The 18,031-nt window shown below is 39.0% G+C and overlaps 1 long non-coding RNA gene, 1 other non-coding gene and 1 pseudogene across 2 annotated transcripts; all 3 read right to left on the reverse strand.

The window, feature by feature from the left end:
- LOC112083083 overlaps positions 1 to 6,524 on the reverse strand; it is a 47,678-nt pseudogene extending 41,154 nt beyond the window's left edge.
- A 4,296-nt stretch (positions 6,525 to 10,820) lies between these two features.
- On the reverse strand, positions 10,821 to 12,670 carry LOC112082876. The gene is made up of 5 exons (XR_002897400.1): positions 12,500 to 12,670; positions 12,346 to 12,415; positions 11,379 to 11,456; positions 11,229 to 11,286; positions 10,821 to 11,137 (listed from the first exon to the last, which is right to left on the reverse strand). It is a non-coding gene; the product is annotated as an uncharacterized LOC112082876 (long non-coding RNA).
- Positions 12,671 to 16,846: 4,176 nt separating this feature from the next.
- LOC112083268 lies at positions 16,847 to 16,953 on the reverse strand. Its single transcript, XR_002897557.1, has one exon. It is a non-coding gene; the product is annotated as a small nucleolar RNA R71 (small nucleolar RNA).
- Positions 16,954 to 18,031: the final 1,078 nt, after the last annotated feature.

The following is an 18,031-nucleotide window of genomic DNA, read 5'->3' on the forward strand; positions in this document are numbered from 1 at the left end:
TTGATCAATAGGTCAGAGACAGGTCTTACATCAAAAAGAAGACCTGTCCAAATCTCAAAGGAAAAAACCAAGGCAGAAAAAGAAAGGAAGCTGCCAAGTCACAGTGTACCCAATAAAAAATACACTGTGACAAGTACCTAAGGTTCTCTCTTGCTGAATAAAGGTTGAAAACTGGTGAAGAGCATGATAAAGACAAGGTAGTGTGAAAGCTAGTCTCAGTATCAAATCTGTCAAGGCACAAAGAATCAAGAAGAAGCGGAGTGATCATTCGAGTCATGTGCTGAATCAGCTTTTGTGTCATCTGTGAATCTGGGTGAATAAGCAAAAAAAAACTGTTTTCAAAAGCTAGTTGAGGTGTGATGAGGTGAACGATTACTATTTTCTGTTAGCCATCACAAAATTCTTCGGTTTAAATGTGTCAATGACTGTCGTGTTCCTTGTGATGTACTAATGAATGTTCTTGTGCTAGAAAAAGACTTGTCATGATTAAACAGGAAGTGGGCCGTGGACAAATGATGCTCATGTAGACAGGCCCAACAGCAGCCCATGAGGAAAAAGGAAAATCAAATAAGGAGAGGGAAATCGAAGCGATGTTGCTGTATTTGCGGGAGAGGAAGAGGAAGAGACGCTACATCAAACTGTTCAAAAACCCTAGGTGTAGAGAACTTGTGTGACTCAATTCGAAGCATCTCAGTCTAGATCCGCATATAAAATGGTGTCTGCAACACGAAGAGGGCTCATCGGAAAGAAATCAAAGTCAAAGATGGCACATGCAACAGGTGATGCTTCGTCTCCTCACCTAATCGATGGATCAAGTGGTGAAGAACAGAATCCACCGGTGATTCAGAGCGAAGAGAAGTCCGGAACAGGAAAGGGGACCGGCAGCGAGAGCGAATCCTTCGCCACTGCAGACGAAGGCGGAGACTCAGCAGCCAAATCACCGGAGGATCTTGGAGAAGAATTTCATCTTCCCGTGGAAGCTCAGGTTGAATCGATGGCACAAGAAGAGGAACACGAGGGTGTGAATGAGCCCGAGGCAGAAAACAAAGAAAGCCCTCGAGCAGAAACTGAAACACAAGGTGCCGATCAACTGAGGGAGGATAAAGAAGCCACATCGGAGACCCGAATAGAGGCTGAGTCTGATGACAATGATAAGGTGGTGCCTGAGAATGAAGAAGAGAGAGGTCAGCCATCTGAGACAGACGAGCGGCCAGAGGAGATGTCGGTTCAGGAGCAAATCGACGAGGTCAAAAGGAAGAGGAGTTTGGCGATGGTGACTGTCCCAGCTGCCAAGCGAGCTCGGAAAGAAAAGAAGAGAACCACATCCGCTGAAACCTCAGGACCAGGAGCTGAATCAACCCCTGCCGCTCCCTGTCCAGAACCTGAATCGAGTCATGTCAAGCAGAAAAAGAAGAAGTCCAACCTCAGGAGCAAAAAGAGGGTGGCGTCTGATGAACGATTCCAGGTGTTCAAGGATCGTCATATCTAGAGTGAACGAGTTGTAGATGTGGACGAAGAGGATGAATGGAAGTACCTTGAGGTACTTCGTGAGAGCGGAATGCGGTGGACGGTGACAGAACTCGAGCCATACATGAGCAAGGTGGTGCGTGAGTTCTATGCAGGGCTACCTCCAGAGTCACCGAGTGATCCATCTCAGGTGTTTGTGGTGAGAATCAGGGGAGCCAAAGTCAGAATTTCTCCAGGGATCATCAATGAGACCTTACGCCGCGAGCCTCTTACTGAAGCTGAGAGGAAAGAGGAGGCTGAGGCAGATCTTGTGCCAATCTCTGAGGTATCAAGATACCTGTCACAAGGGCATCAGTCTACATGGGCTGAGTTAACCTCGAGAGATTTTCCTCCACGGATAGCTGCATTGATGGTCATCGCATCCTACAATTGGGTCCCTTCGACGAATAAGCACCACATTTCTGAGGAACGGGCGAAGTTGGTGTATAAGCTGGCGCACGGGATCAACGTTGACATTGGGCGAATGATTTTCCAGCAGATGCTTGATCTGAGCAAGGTCATCAAGGGGGATAGACGGTGGTTGATGTTTCCCTGTCTCATCAGCAAGGTCATCAAGAGGCAGCTCATCCTGCAGCTCGAAGAAGGTGAAATGTGGATCTTTCCGACCAAATACAAGAAGGATCCACGAAGTGGGGAAACATTTCTCAAAAAGGAAGCTGCTGCTGCTGTCACCGAGGAAAAGGCCAAGGAGAAACGAAAGAAAGAGGCAAGAAAGAGGACTGGAGTTGCCTCGACATCGCATCCCTCAACCTCGAGTCCGCGTCCATCAACTGCTGCCCAGTCGAACACGCCAACTGGAGGAGTCAACAACGTGACTCTGGGAGTGATTCGAGTGCCTGAAGCACCAGCTGATGCAGAGGGAATCAGGACAGCTCTTGAAGATGTGGCAACAGTTCTTGAGCAACTCGGGGTAGTAACGACCATGCTGCGCACTGCAGTCACAGGTAAACCCACTTAGACCCTATTTGAACCTTCGAATTATGTTTGCTCATCGATTATTTTTTAACATCTGTGCTCACAAGCAGGGGGAGAAGATTGAAATCGGTGGATGCATGAACTATGGGGGAGTTTTTGGGTTTTTATTTTGGGGGTTTAGAATTCTGGGGGAGTAAGGAGAGTTTTATTTAAGACATTGTGTTTTATTTCTTAACTCCTTGAACTCGTTTATGTTAAGACTTAACACTCCATTGGTTTCTTGGAGTTTCTTTTGGTTAATCGGAATCTTTTGGAATCATTCCCAGAATTGTGTGGCTTGTGGTGTGTTGGTTGTTGCTTGTTTGGTCTCGATTTCCTGAACAGGTACTTGTGGAGCACATATGCTAAAAAGGGGGAGATTGAAGATGCAAACAAGGCTGGAGCAGCGCGTGTAGCAGTCCGATTAGCTCTGAACTGACACGGGAAGACTTGCGTAGCAATCTACACACGTGGAGGTGAGCTGGAAGCTGAGCTGGAGCTGCAGGACGTGTTGGACACTTCAAGAGACGAGAAGCTGACGTGGATAGGAAGCTTGGAGTATCTTGGAGGATCTATGAAGACAATATCGAGTTTCCTCTATCTTAGGAGAAGATAAGGAAGGTGAAGATTCTCATGAAGATTTGGTGTAATCCGAAGGAGAATCTAGGCGAGGATCAGCCGCAAATCCTATTGAGTATAAATAGGCGTGTTAGAGCTAGGTAGGGTTTTTAACACAACTGAGAGAATACTTAGCAAAGGGTGAGCGAAAATCTGTGAGAGTTTTTGTGAGCTAGTGTGCTAAGGGATTTGGGTGAGAGGTTCTTGAATCACGTATCGATTCAAGAACAAGTGAGACTAGTGTAGCAAATCAAGGCGTGTCTTGAGGTTGCTCTAAATCGGGTTCTGTATACTTGTAAGTTACAAACAGATTTACTAGTGAAGTATCTTTGAAGAGAAAAATCCATGTGTTGTGTTCTATGTTAGTTCCCGTATTACTACTCTTACATTTTCAATTTCCCCATTTCCTGTTTTGTAGGAGTTATGACTCCAACATTGTTATTGTAAATTTCTATTTAAATGAATGAAAAGCCAAAAAGAGGCAATATCAATTGCCCAAAAGAAATCTCTTGTTCTTATTTTCTCTGCAACTTCATTACTCTGTTCTATTCTCAAGCTTTGGCAAAAACCATCGCTACCACATAATGACGACTAGGAAATAAAACGTTAATTTCTTGCCAAGTAGAGGAAAAAAGAATCATAAGTGATGTATTTTTGGTTCCAGGATTGGAGAGAAATCTGCTTCGTGTTTCACAAATCATATCAAGTGGATATCATATCTTGTTTGAGAACAAGCAATAAATAATCTTGGATCCTGTGGGGAAGAAGATTATGGAGACAAAAATAATTCAGAAAACTTTTTCAGTCAAGTGGAACTCTTCTCAAGAAAGTGCAACAATTACCTATAAGGAAGAAGAAGTGCTGAATGTGGAAGACGTGGCATTTGAAGAAGACGTGAAGTCATCTCAAGGTTTGAAGAACTAAGAAAAAAGCTTGGAGTGAGGCCGAAACTCAATTAAAGGGGACTGGTAGTTTCTAATTGAGTTTGGTCATAGATTTTAGATATATTAAATTACATAATTAAAATATATATATATATATATATATATATATATTCAGGTTAATTGTGTTAAAGGTTGTGTGGTAAGAGTTGTGACTTATATCAAGAATATGTAGTTATAGTTAAAGAGTCACAATTAGGAAGAGACACAATTCTTCAACATGTGTTGTTTTAAAACTTATATAAGTTGTTGTTGTAATTAAAAAATTAAGGTTTTCAGATTTACTTCTTTTTTCTAGTCAAATTTTTCAAATTTTCTTTTATTTCTTTTCTCTTAAAAAACGTGATCTACGTTTCTTTTTGATGCACTAAATGAAATACATCTTTTTATCCTCTGTACAAAAAGTAACAACTTCTAACAGGCCTATTAGCGTCGTGGAGGTATGGCGTTGAATTCTCGGCGTACATGACAGTGCGATTCTGTAGTCCATGCACTTGTCAAACAAGAGGTTATCAAACAATGGTCCGTTGTAACTGTAAGAACTGGATTTCGCATATCTCATAGATAGTCGAAATCAGTTTGGATTTAGGAGATTTTCTCATCAAAGAAGTGAGATCTAGGTTGTTTCCTTAAAAAGGGATCAAACCATTCGTAATTCGTGGGAATTAAAGAGATTAGACGTCAGAGACAAGCTAACCCAGAGAAGAAGAAGCCAATTAGGTCTTTTATTCAAGTTGTGAATGAATGTGAATGAGGAGGAGTATCCTCTATTTATAAGGAAATCAGTGTCTCTTGATGATATCTTTTTCCTGTTTGAATTTGGATTCGGAAATATTTTTCTTTTCCTGGATAAGATTAGGAAATATTTCATAAATTTCTGATATTAGTGTCGATATTGTAAATCGGGTTTTAGAGGTCTAGAGGCTATTAATAGATCGGTTATTCTTTGGATATGAACCATCGTAAACCGGGATCAATTGGGACGATCTCGGTTCATACCGGGCTAAGCCGAAGGTGCGGAGTACACACCAACAGTAACTTAACTGTCCCAGAATGGAACAAGATTTTCTTTGAGTTTCTTGATTCTTGAAATTTATAACCTTATAACTTCCCCATCTCTACCAAGCTTAACAAGTGCAACGACAACATCATCGATGTTGGTCTCAACAAGCAGTTCTCTCAAAATTCTATTTTGCTAAACCCATATCTTTCATGGCAAAGGACTTCCTCAGCTGCTTCTTCAACTCTTGAATTCTGCTCAAGTTCCTGCCCACAATCAACATTTCATCAACATACAGCAACAAGATAATAAAATCATCATAACCAAACACCTGCAAGAACACACAATGATCAGAAGTAATCTCTTTATAACCATGCTCCCCCAAAACCGACTTAAACTTCATGTACCACTGTCTCAATGCCTGTTTCAATCCATAAAGACTTTTCTTTAAGCGGCAAAGTAAATTCTCTTTGCCCTTTTTCACAAATCCTTCCGGTCGTACCATGTAATTTTTTTCCTCCAAATTACCATGAGGAAAGCCGTCTTTACATCCATTTGCTCAACCTCTAGATCAAGACTCGCGGCCAATCCAAGTACAACCGAATGGATGTCATCTTCACAACGGGAGAAAAGATTTCATCATAATAAACTCCCTTCTTTTGGCTGAATCCTTTCACAACCAATCTCGTCTTGTATCGAGGCTGCAAACTATTCATGCTTAATCTGATACACCCACTTATTAAGCAATGCCTTCTTACCCTTAGGCAACTTCACAAAATCCAATGTGTCATTCATCAAAAGACACCATTTCATCTTCCATGGCGTTTAACCATTTATCCTTGTGCTCATCCTCCATCGTTTCGTCAAAGCTCTCAGGTTCTCCCCATTAGTAAGTAGCACATACTCACTAGGATCATACTTTGTCGACGGCTTTCGAACTCTCTCTGATCTTCTAACAACAGGTGGGTTCTCGGTAGTTGGTGTTTCATCATGATCGTCACCATTATCACAATTACCATCATCATTATCATGTGTGGGAGCATCTACACAAGGTGTATCAACATTAACCCCACCGATGCAGAAGGAGTAAGCTCTGAATCAATCAAACTCTCAGAACTCTGAGCTGATTTTCTGGGCTTTATTAATCGTTTGACCTTCCATGACACAACATCTTTGCTTCTAATGAGCTTCTTCTCAACGGGCTCATAAAACCTGTATCCAAACCTTTGAAATAACATAAGAAATCTATAGTGAAAATGAATACAAATACGATATTATCAGAGCTCTAACCAGAAGATCAGAGCCCGTCCTCAACGAGCCAAGTCTTGTCTTGTACAAACCATAGCATACATCAAGCTACCAACTGCAGAGGCATATGAAACCCGCACCAAATCCTCTTTCTCTGAATCTGTACTCAGACTCTGTTGACGACTCAATTGAGAATGTGAAGCAAAAGGAATGCTAACAACTTTAGACTTATCCATGTGAAACCTCTGAAGCACCTTCTAAATGTACTACTATTAAGACAAGTGAATCAACCTCTCACCTCTATCTCTGACAATTCTTACTCAACCGCCATCATACTATGATGGATAAGAGAAAAGTTAGGGTCTTTTCTCCTTCCGGGTTGATTTGAGAAAAAAAAGGAATAATTATGTCCTTGGAGCTAACTAAAAGATTAACATTTTTGTAATAACTCGAACGCTCACCCCAACCATAAAAGTTTTATCCATATCATATATAAACCGGTCTTTACTTATAGTACTCTTTTCAATAGGAGCAAAACTATCCATTGCTTTACTTAGCTCGCCTCTATATTCCAATTCTCCCTTAGAAAACACTGTTGGTACAGTTAGTCTTTTTCTTTCCAATCCTGGAAGAGAAAATTGAAATGTTGTGAAGTGGATTTTGAGATATCTTCGAGGGACTTCTAGTTTGAAGATTACCTTTGGAGGTGAGCCACTGCTGATTAGTTATACTGATTCTGATATGGCTGGGGATATTGATTCTAGGAAATCTACTTCGAGTTACTTGGTAACATTTGCAGGGGGAGCTGTGATATGGCATTCAAGGTTACAAGAGCATGTTGCTCTTTCTACCACTGAAGCAGAGTTTATAGCCGCAACGAAGCTTGTAAAGAGTTGTTGTGGATGAACAATTTTCTTGAGGAGATTGGTTTCAAGCAAGATAAGTATGTGTTGCTTTGCGATAGTCAGAGTGTTATTTGTCTCGAAAGAATTCCACATTTCATTCGCATTCGAAGCACATTGATAGGAGGTATCATTGGATATGTGATGTGGTTGCTTCTATAGACGTGAAACCTTCGAAAGTTCATACGGATAATAATGGAGCTTATATGATGATGGTATGATGATGGAATCATTGCCGAGAGGGAAGCTTGAAATTTTTTGGGAGATAGCCGGAATGGCTGTTTCCTCCACCTAGTCGGAGGGGGAGTTTGTTGATTTTCCTCCTAGTTGGGAAACCAAATGGGTTTGGATAAAAGAGAACCAAACCTGGACCACATATTTTAATCCATGAGATTATTAGTGAGCTTAAGATTATGTGGACATTTAACAGGTTCTCTTAATCTAGTTGTTAAAGACAACCGTGAGAGATTAAGACAAGAGAGCAGTGATTTTTGGAGACCAGAGAGGAAGATAAACCATTTTTGTCAGGTTCAGGGAAACGTTTTGAGACTTTTCAGTGCTCCGATCTGGCTGAAATTTTGAGAGAAGCTTTGTGACAGTTATCCTGAGATTCACCGGAGGGATTTGCGTTCCAATGGTTGTTTTGGGAGTTCTCTAGATTTTAGCGTGGCTGTTTGCATCAGCGGTGATTTCAGATTTCAACAGGTGCTGTCTTGAGTGTTTGAGATATGCGACGATGAATTCTTCTCGGTTTGAGCTGAAATTTTTCAGAGGTGTTTTTTACTCATTTGTCTAGGGTTTTTATGATGGAAAACTGATTTAGTGGCCGGAATCCTAGTAAACTTAGAGTGGTTTGGGTCTGCTTATTTCTAAGTTTTTGTATTGCCCTCTAGTGGTGTTTTGTATTGGAGATTGTTCTTTGGAGCCTTAGTTTCTGGAAGAAGTGGTTGTAACTCATATTCATTGGTGATAGTGGATTTTTGAGTGAACTACGGTCATGTGGTTTTTACTCCTCGCATTGAAGAGGTTTTCCACGTAAGAATTTGTTGTCTCATTTACTTTATACTATGCTTCTATATTTTTCTCACAAGTTTACACAAGTGTGGGAAGAACTGTATTCCGCTGCACCATTGTGCGTTTGTTTTTTCCAACAATCAGGCCTTGGATCTTTTAAGCAAAGTTGTAGGCAGTCGGGCTACCTTTCCAATGGAGTTGGAATCAAGTCATTCTGAGCTGTGGTCAGGAAGTTACATATAATTGAACATAAACATATCTCTCAGAAAAAAAATCGAATCTAGCCAATGTGTCTACAAGATCAAGCAGAAAAGAAGGCTTACACACCGATCCAGCCTTGGAGTTATTTATGATAGTTTCTGAAAATTGAGCTGCCTTTGCAATGGAGGTAGTCTTGTGTCATTTTGACCAGTGGCACGAACGTTATAACTGAATGAGCATGAACATATCCGCTTTTTGGTTACTTCCCACGATCACCTACCTCGGCCTAGAAAGAACCCAGTGCAGCTTGCCACGGTTTCTTGACACGCCCTCACTTTGCCTGGTGCATCAGGAAACAACAACCTTGGAGCTTGCCACGGCCACCTGCCTTGGCCAAGAATCCACTCGGTGCAAAATCTCCACACTTTCACCGATCACTTCCCATGGGGTGAAGATCAAGCTGTGGCAGCCTGTGAAGTCTTCAAGAATGTGCCACGTTCTGGTGCCACAGGAAGAGAAGAGGTCGTGGCAGACATCCTTGACCCAGCTTTGACCGGGTCAGTACCCGGTTTGTTCTAGGTTGATCCGGTCTGACGACCCTTTGATTATATAAAACTTTGATCTAATTTTTCTTGGACATTTTGTTTTCTCTAAAGAAACATTTCCAGGTTGATCCGGTCTGACGAGCCTTTGTATTGATTTTTTTTAAAAGTTTATGCAATTTAGATTTCTGTTTTATATTCATTTCATCTTTTTTTAATTTTTAATTATGATTAATATTTCATCTTGCAAAAGATTAAGAGTGTTCTTTATGATTAGTGATTAGTCTTTTTAGAGTTTTTGGATGAGGTAGATTAGGGGTTTTCTACGATTGATTCATGATGTCTAGGGCTTAGTTTATTATTTCCTTCTGTTCTTTAGTGATCCTAATGCAAGATTTGCTTGAGAAAATTTATCTAGATAAAAGGGAATTTCACACCCAAAAATTGTTTGATGAAATTCTCCAATAAACTAGATATGAGATTTTACTTGCTTAGCCTATGAGAATAGATGTTTAAGGAGTATTATGGCTAATAAATTTGATTAAAAAGATTGCAATTACCTTTTTCACTAATGAGAATTAGATCTTGATTAGGGTAGTTAACAAAGTGATTAATGCCATGAGAATGGATTAGTCTTGTTTCTTCTAAGACATCTTAGGTTAATCATAACCTCATCCAAGATTTTGCTTTTGTCATTGCTTTATCTTGCTTAGTTGTTAAATTGCTTTTTTCATTTGAATTCGCTAGGTCATTAGTGGCAACACCAATCTTGTTGCTTAACACATTGAGTTCTATGGATTTATACTGTCTAATTCATCTTATTTGGATTGATCCTGAAGTTCTACAATGATATGAGTAGACTTTGGTAATTGATTTAGATCCCAAAAAGTCCTACATCAGTATACTGTTTATAAACTCATTTTTTCTCTCAAAATAAAATAACATTGGAGAGGAATTTCCCTCATTTTTGACATTTCCCTCAAATTTAGGGACCATTGGAGATAGTTTTAGAAACAACATATCCAGCGTAATCTTGGGCACAAGCATGTTTCATCTGTAAAAGAGATACCATATCATCGATATAAAAGATCCACGTCTGAAGTTGTATAGATTTAGCCCCAGTTTGGCATGAAGATTGTAAAAAGATCATGAAATCGGCCAAACATGCTTGTGCCGAAAATCATGTTAGTGAATTTAATCAGCCAAAAGTATAATCGTTTGTTCTTATGGATTGATTTATTATTACTTTGTTTAGTTTAGTATTGTAAACACGAAATGAAGCTTTTTTTATGAGCTTATCCTATAAGGTATATGAACTTCTAACATCTACCATATTTGAACTTTTAATAGAATGATTTGACATAATTCATAGTCTATTTTGTTTAAATAAACTGATTTTTTTATCCGAAAATTGTTTGGACCAATAATGATAGAGAAATCACTAAGGAAAAGTTAATTTATTACATAGATGATAAGAAGTTGATCAATTTTGTTTTTAAAATTAAAATGTATTTGTAAATTTTCAAAATCCATGTTGGTGTAATTGTACTTTTACTTTAAAAAAGCTAGTTTTCAAAAATTTGAAAACAGAGATTAGTTTTCAAAATATATATAAAATTTTTGGATATTAAATCAAATTTCCAATTTGTATATATGTAGTTGCATTTTTTATTTAACAAAAAATGAACAATATATGATGAATATTGCATCTATGTCTCGACGATGAAACTAACAGCTCCAAAAAAATATACCAGTCTCCCTAAAACCAAGTAATCCCCAATTTGAGACCAACAATGATCCCAACCTGACGCCATTTAGTTCGTTTTGGACATGATAAATTGATAATTCATCTGATTGTAAATCACATATCAAATGATGAATAGTACTTAGATATTTCAGTGCCCTTCAATACATTATCAATCTACAGAATCGCAAGAAGGAGATTCTATATTAATAATAACATGATTCTATAGTTGCGTTACATTTGAACACAAACCAAAGCCAAATTATTTATTTCTGGTTCCTACACAATGGCTAGTTTCTCTTGGAATAAAATTTATTATTTATGAATTGATAAAACACTATTTCCCCATCTTTGTAATCATAATAATCCAGAGTCAGTTCTCTTTCCGAAATATCGAACTTCCAACTCTATTCCCTTCAATTGTTTCCCCTCCTTGGCTGCAATTTCTAAAACACACAGACAACAGAAGATGAGACAAAGAACCAAAATAAAAGAAGCAATGGTGGTAACAAGTGATTCTTAATTTTTGCTTTTTACCTTGAGCCACCTCGAAGTCGTGGTCCATCTTCTCAATTTCCTTTCTCGTATTATTTTACTTCCCGGAAAAGAAAAAAGAAAAAAACAGAAGCTGATTAATTCGTCGGAAAACCAAAAAAGGGAAGAAAATCTGTGTCTATTTTTACATACCAATTTCATATCCCACACATGATACTGTTAAAAAAAAGATAAGAATCCGAGAACTTTCACTCTTTGCCCCCTTCAACTCTGCAATCAAAGGAACAATCACAATCCGAGTATACAAATTTCATAGATTTTGGCCGGATAAACCGGAGACACGACCGGAAAGGTTAATGGGAGACAAAGCTGGCGGAAAAAAAATGTTTACCAGAGACAAAACGCCCAAAAAGAGAGGCAAAGAATAACACAAAGAGCATAAACTTTAAAAACTATACAAGGTAACTCCGAATTGAATTCCAATAGTCATGGCTTAATGTTAAAGAACCTGATCGAGGATAAAATTGACCAAAGAGCTATATCCTAGCAATAGCTTCAAGGCAAGATTCAAACATGTTTTGGTACTCGTATCTACTGGTTTTTGATGAGTAACAGCAACAAAAGGAATCAACTTCAAAACTTAAAACAAGCCATAAAGATCGAAGGGGAAAACGGAAAAAAATCAGCCTGACTAGTACCAAGAAAAGGCAAATGGAGCTGCTTCAAAAGGTAACGGTAAAGCAACAGCAACAAAAGGTGAAGGAAGCTGCTTCACAACTCGAAAACACTTGTCCAATAACCAGATTCACGATTGGCCAAAGAGGAAAAAACAAGCAACAGCAACAAAGAAACAAACTTTTTTTTTCAAAGAAACAAACTTTTATTAGCAGAAATTTAAAACAAGCCATAAAGTGCGACAAAAACGAAAAACAGCCAGACTAGTGCCGACAAAGCATCTCCGGGAGCAAAAGCCACACAGTGACCGATTCGATCCAAATCTAACAACTCAGAACGATTTTTCCGAAAACTTACGACAAACATGGCAATCAAAGAAGAGGACCTGATTCCGGCGGCGGCGAAGAGAGCAAGCCAACCGCCGGAATCAACAGATCTGGTTTTAGAGAGAAAGGAGGAGAAAGGAGAAAAGAACGATTGTTACCATTGTTGCTAGACTGTGAGGAGAAAGCGCGAGGCTGGAGATACTTAATCGATCTCCCTCCATTGAAACACTGTAAATTCATTCTTTCATCAATGGATCGATCACACAAAGTATGAAAAAAAGAAAACAAAAACTATCAGATTCTCCGACTAACCTGAGCAACGACGGTTCTCAAAGCATGACCGGGGAACTTTGGGGTTTCTTACTTAAATAAATTAACAAGATATATTTAAATAAATTATATTCCCGGGTCCTTTCTCTCTAAAACCAGATATATTTTTTTTTCTAGATGGTGAGAGCTAGATTTCTCACAATTGAGTCTGGCCTACAAAACCTAGAAAAAAAATATATTTAAATAAATTATACTTTAAATAATTGAATAATAATATCAGACCAAAATGCAGGATTCAGCGCACTAATCCATTCACAGACCAACTAAGTATCGCCTCGAACGTGTGAACTAAGCGAACTCCAAACTCTGATATATTCGATCAAAGTCAAAAATATTCCTCTAACAATTCAAAATCGTTGCAGAGATCATGGAAACAGTGTAACACGAAATGACCCAAAATACATGATGGTAGTTCGAATTCCGAAGAAAAGTATAAAAAGAGCTTGCAAGCATACAAAGAACACAATCTTTTCCTCCGAAAAAAACTTAAAATTATAGTTATCTTTTTGTATTCCTTCTCTTCAAGAAATCCTGAATTCATCTCCGATAATTCAATAAAAGTCCAATTTTTTCAATACATTTCTATACTCGATCGATTCAAAAATAAATCTGGTCCATCGTTATAATCTTCCCTAAAACTATATACAAATTTCTGAGTGTGGATTTTCGCAACCACACAAATGAGCTTGGGCCTGATATTTTGTTTGTGGGCCTCCCTTGATGCTTGAAGTATTATCATCACAAAGTTGTCGTGAGCAAGCTAACAAGTAACAAGTTGTTAGTAAATTCCAAAACAAAGTACAGGTTCAGCCTTGAAAGAGTTTATTATGATAGAAAATGAAAAGTGAAATAGGTCATGAGGAGCTTTTTTTTTCTTTTTATTGATCACAAACTGTAGGAGTTCTGGGTTTTCGGCACATAATCTCACCTAGTATTCGGAGTCATCATTTATATTAGCTCTATATTATTGGTTTAGTTTGGTTAAGCTTCCTTTCACTTAACCATACTAATATATAAAATATAAATGACACACTTTACAGAATTAATGAGAAAATTACTTTCTCTCTTTAAAGTATTAATATGGTATCAGAGCGAAGTGAGAGAAACTTTTCCGGTTAACAACCTTTTTTCATTTGAGCTTTAATGGCGTTTTTTTCTTCGATCTCTTAGCTTTGATTTATTCTCCTCTATGATCTCAAATGCTTATAATGAGTGCTTCGAAGATTAAGCTCTTTTTCTCTTCGTTGCAAACCTCCTTTCACATTTTCTTGATTTCTTTCTGTCTTTTATCACCTTGATTTTCATCAAAGTGAGCTTCGATTGTTGCTGATTCTCTCATTCCCAGCACATTCGATTCTTATTCTTGTTCGTTTTTGCATTGAATCGTTCGAATTTCATCTCCAATTTCTTCGCATATTGCGATGACTCCAGTTACTCAAACTTCGTCGACGGACCATTATGAGAATCCGTACTTTCTCCAAAGTTTGGATCATGCCGGACTTGTTCTCGTCTCCGATCGTCTCACCACCGGTGCAGAATTTCACTCCTGGCGTCGATCCATTCGAATGGCGCTCAATGTTCAGAACAAGCTGGGGTTTATCGACATATCAATCAAGAAACCTGAAGAAGGTCACCGTGACTCCGGATCTTGTTCAAGATGCAATGATATGGTTGCGACTTGGCTCATGAAGTCTGTTTCCAAGAACATTGGACAGAATCTTCAATTCATCAATACTGCCGAAGGTATCTGGAAAAATATCGCTTCTCGTTTAAGCAAGATGATGCTCCTAGGGTGTATGAAATTGAACAACGTCTGAGTTTTATCCATCAAGGTTCTTTAGATGTTAGTTCTTATTACACAGAATTGGTAACACTCTGGGAAGAATATAAAAATTATGTAGATCTCCCTGTTTGCACTTGTGGAAAGTTTGAATATAATGCAGCTCAGCTATGGGAACAACTGCAAGATCGTAGCCGTGTTACCAAGTTTCTAATGGGATTAAATCAGTCATATGAAGCAACTCATTGTCATATTCTGATTTTGAAGCCTATAACGATTATTGAAGATGCATTGAACATGGTTGCTCAAGATGAACGTCAAAAGAGTCTTAAGCCACCAACTTCTTCAGAGAATGTTGTTTTTCAGAGTTCCGATTCTTCAACGATTTCTCAAGAGTCTACATATGAAATGGATCCAGCTGCTTATGCTATCCAGAACACTTACAGGCCTAAGACTCGACCTGTTTGTACACATTGTGGCCAAATGGGTCATGTCATCCAGAAATGCTTCAAACTTCATGGATATCCCCTGGATACATTCCTGGATTCAAGAGTGCTCAATCTTGTTATGATCAACATCAACGACCATAAAAATTCCAGTCTCCATCTACATTTCAACCTAGAGGATCTTCTCAGAGTGGTTTTCCACCTCAGAATGATTTTCAGTCTCGTGGAAGGCTTGAAAATCCTTCTCAACCTCTTGCTGTTGCGAATGTAATGGCTAACTTGATATATCATGGTTTTTAACCATGGTATAGGTCTTATTTATAGAGTCTTTCTAGTGTTTTTCGAGTCTTTACAGGTTTTAGGTACGTTTGGAGCTTAACTGGAAAATTTGGAGCACTTTGGAGCTTAATCAGGATCAAGTTCGTGAAGAATGAATTATGTGCTTTAGTGTCGCTCGACACCATGGAGAGTGACGCTCGACACCGATCGAAGAAATAAGGAAAACGCGATTTTGTCTCCTATTTGAAGAAGGAGTTGGGCCCAGAAGTTTCCAAATATTTCCTAAAAAGCCCAAAACGTGTTTTTAAGTTATAAATAGGGTTTTTAGCCACCTTATATCGATACCTTAGATTTTCTTAGAGAGAACTTTTGTTTTTGAGAGCTTTTGGGGAGACAAGTCTAAAACTCTGTTCCGGAGAGAGAAGATTTCAAACCCCTGTTTATTAATCTATTTACTGTTTTCTGCAATCTATTCATACATGTTCATTGTTTCAATTTCCATGTCTGAGTAGTTTTCTTGTTAGGGTTAGGGTTCTCATAAAGGATTTCTTTGGATGTTAGATTGATTGGTTAATTAGGGTTCATAATCTATTTAGTTCTTCACCATAGGTTGTTCTTAAAGCTAATTCTGGACTGGCCACCTAGAATTTAGATCTTAGGTTAATTGATTGACACGGAAGTGTAATTGAATAACTAGAAAGAACCTAGGGTGAGCAAAGTAGCTATTCGCAAAGGAATTTGGTTTAGATACTTTGTGAACATATCGAACTTGAGCATTAAATCTGGTTTAAATCTTTAGGGTTTGCAAAGGAATTTGGAATTCTAAGATTTAGACTTAGATAATTCTCGCAACGGAAGTTGGTTAATTATAATTTCGTGATTTGAGTTCAAGAACCGTGCTTAACCCTGAACCCTGATTTATCGATTAATCTGCATTCTCTGATTTCCTGAGAAATACCCTGAGCCTAATTCTTTTCCATCGAGTTTAAAACCGTTTTGCTTTCATTGTTGCTTTTAATTCCATTGGGTTTTCTTAGCGTAATTCAAGCCTATAGAGTTTATTGAGCGAATCTCTCGTCTCTGTGGTTCGACCCCTATTATACTACAACTGACATATGTGCTCTTGCAGAGTACCTTAGGGATTAAAATTTGAGCAGATCAAGTTTTGGCTCCGTTGCCGGGGACTTGATTTTCGCCATTAGACTTTAATTCTTGAGTTTTGACTAGGTTTTCTTAGTGTCGAGCGACACCAGCAGTGGTGTCGCGCGACACCCGTTGTTTTTCTTAATTTTATTTTTACTTTATTACTTACATTGTTCTTTCTCTTTGTCTCAGAAACTAGCAAAGATGGAGAACGCACTGGCATTGGTTCGTGATGATGCTGGAGTCTGGAGAGACCAAGAAGGTCATGTGTGTAATGAGAGAGGCCAGCGACTTGATGGAGAGGGTAACATCATCAGAACGCTGGGTGACTACAACAGGCCTGAGCAATTCTATGCAAATCGGTCCGTGATTCGCGCTCCTGCGTTTCAGAGGAACGATTTTGAGCTCAAACCTGTGTATTACACTCTTTTGGGTCAGCATCCTTTCCATGGTTTTTCTCATGAGCACCCGATGGATCATATTGAGAGGTTTGAGGACTTGGTCACCAGCATCAAGTACAATGGAGTGTCCAATGATTTCCTCTTCTGTAAGCTGTTTCCATACTCTCTTGCTGGAGAAGCAGCTAACTGGTTGAAGTAGTTGGAACCTGGTTCGCTGACTACTTGGGAGGAGACCAGGAACGCCTTCCTGCATAACTTCTATGATGATGCCAAGTCTGAGGAACTGAGACTCAAAATCTCAACGTTTTCTCAAGGACCAACTGAAGCATTCAAGGCTGCTTGGGTGAGATTCAAGTCGTACCAGCGAGATTGCCCCCATCATGGTTTCAGTGATGTTCAGCTGTTGGGTGTTTTCTTCAGAGGTGTTGATTGGAGGTATCAGATGGGTCTTGATGCTGCAAGCAATGGGAACTTCAACACCAGATACCCTGAAGACGCTGTTGTGCTTATTGAAAATTTGGCATCTAGCAATAGTACCAAGAATGCAGACTATCAGCGAAGGAAGCAGGCTGAAAACATGGATGGATCGCAGATTGCTGAGGTGAAGGCTAAGCTAGACTCTGTGCATAGCCTTCTTGTGGGTAAGAAATCTGTCAGATTCCCTGCAGAAGTTAAGAATTTCGAACCAGATGAAGCACTTGAGGAAGATTATGTTAACTTCATCAATGGAGCTGGATTTCAAGGTCAGAGATTTGGTACTCAGCAAGGGAACACAAATTGCAATGGAAATAATCAGAGGAGTACATTCACAGGTAATCAGAACTCTTCTAGTTACAGCTCCAAACCTCAGTACCAGACATCCTACTCCAACAACAGTTTTTCAAGGAACTATGGTTCTCCTCCTACGCAAACTCCTGATAATGAGGTGAAGTCTATGCTGGAACAGATCCTAGAAGGTCAGCAGAAGATGACTGTGGACTTTAATGGGAAAATTGATGCTTTGTATCTGGATCTGAATGAAAAAATTGAAGTTCTGAACACTCATATCAAGAAGCTTGATACTCAGGTTGCTCAGACTGCAGAGTCTGTAAAAAGGCAAGAAGGATTCTTTCCTGGCAAGACTGATGCCAATCCTAGGCATTACTGCAGTGCCATCTCGTTAAGGAGTGATAAAAAGTTGACTCATGTGCTTAAAAAGGGTGTTTCTGAGGATGAAATCGTGGAGTTTGACGAATCTGAAGAAAATTTCAAAACTGCAGAGCCAGTGTCAAGCGACACCACCACTAGTGTCGCGCGAAACCAATCGCAGAGCGAAGCTGAAGTTTTCAGAATCCAAAACCAATAGAGGAAAAGGTTTACAAACCTAAGATTCCTTACCCAAGGAATCCTAAGAAGTCTAAGCAGGAGTTAGATGATGCTAGATGCAAGACTTTGATGGAGAAGCTTGTGATTGAGATTCCTTTGG

This window comes from Eutrema salsugineum, unplaced genomic scaffold (assembly GCF_000478725.1).
Source record: "Eutrema salsugineum unplaced genomic scaffold, Eutsalg1_0 scaffold_7, whole genome shotgun sequence".
In the NCBI taxonomy this organism is placed as follows: domain Eukaryota; kingdom Viridiplantae; phylum Streptophyta; class Magnoliopsida; order Brassicales; family Brassicaceae; genus Eutrema; species Eutrema salsugineum.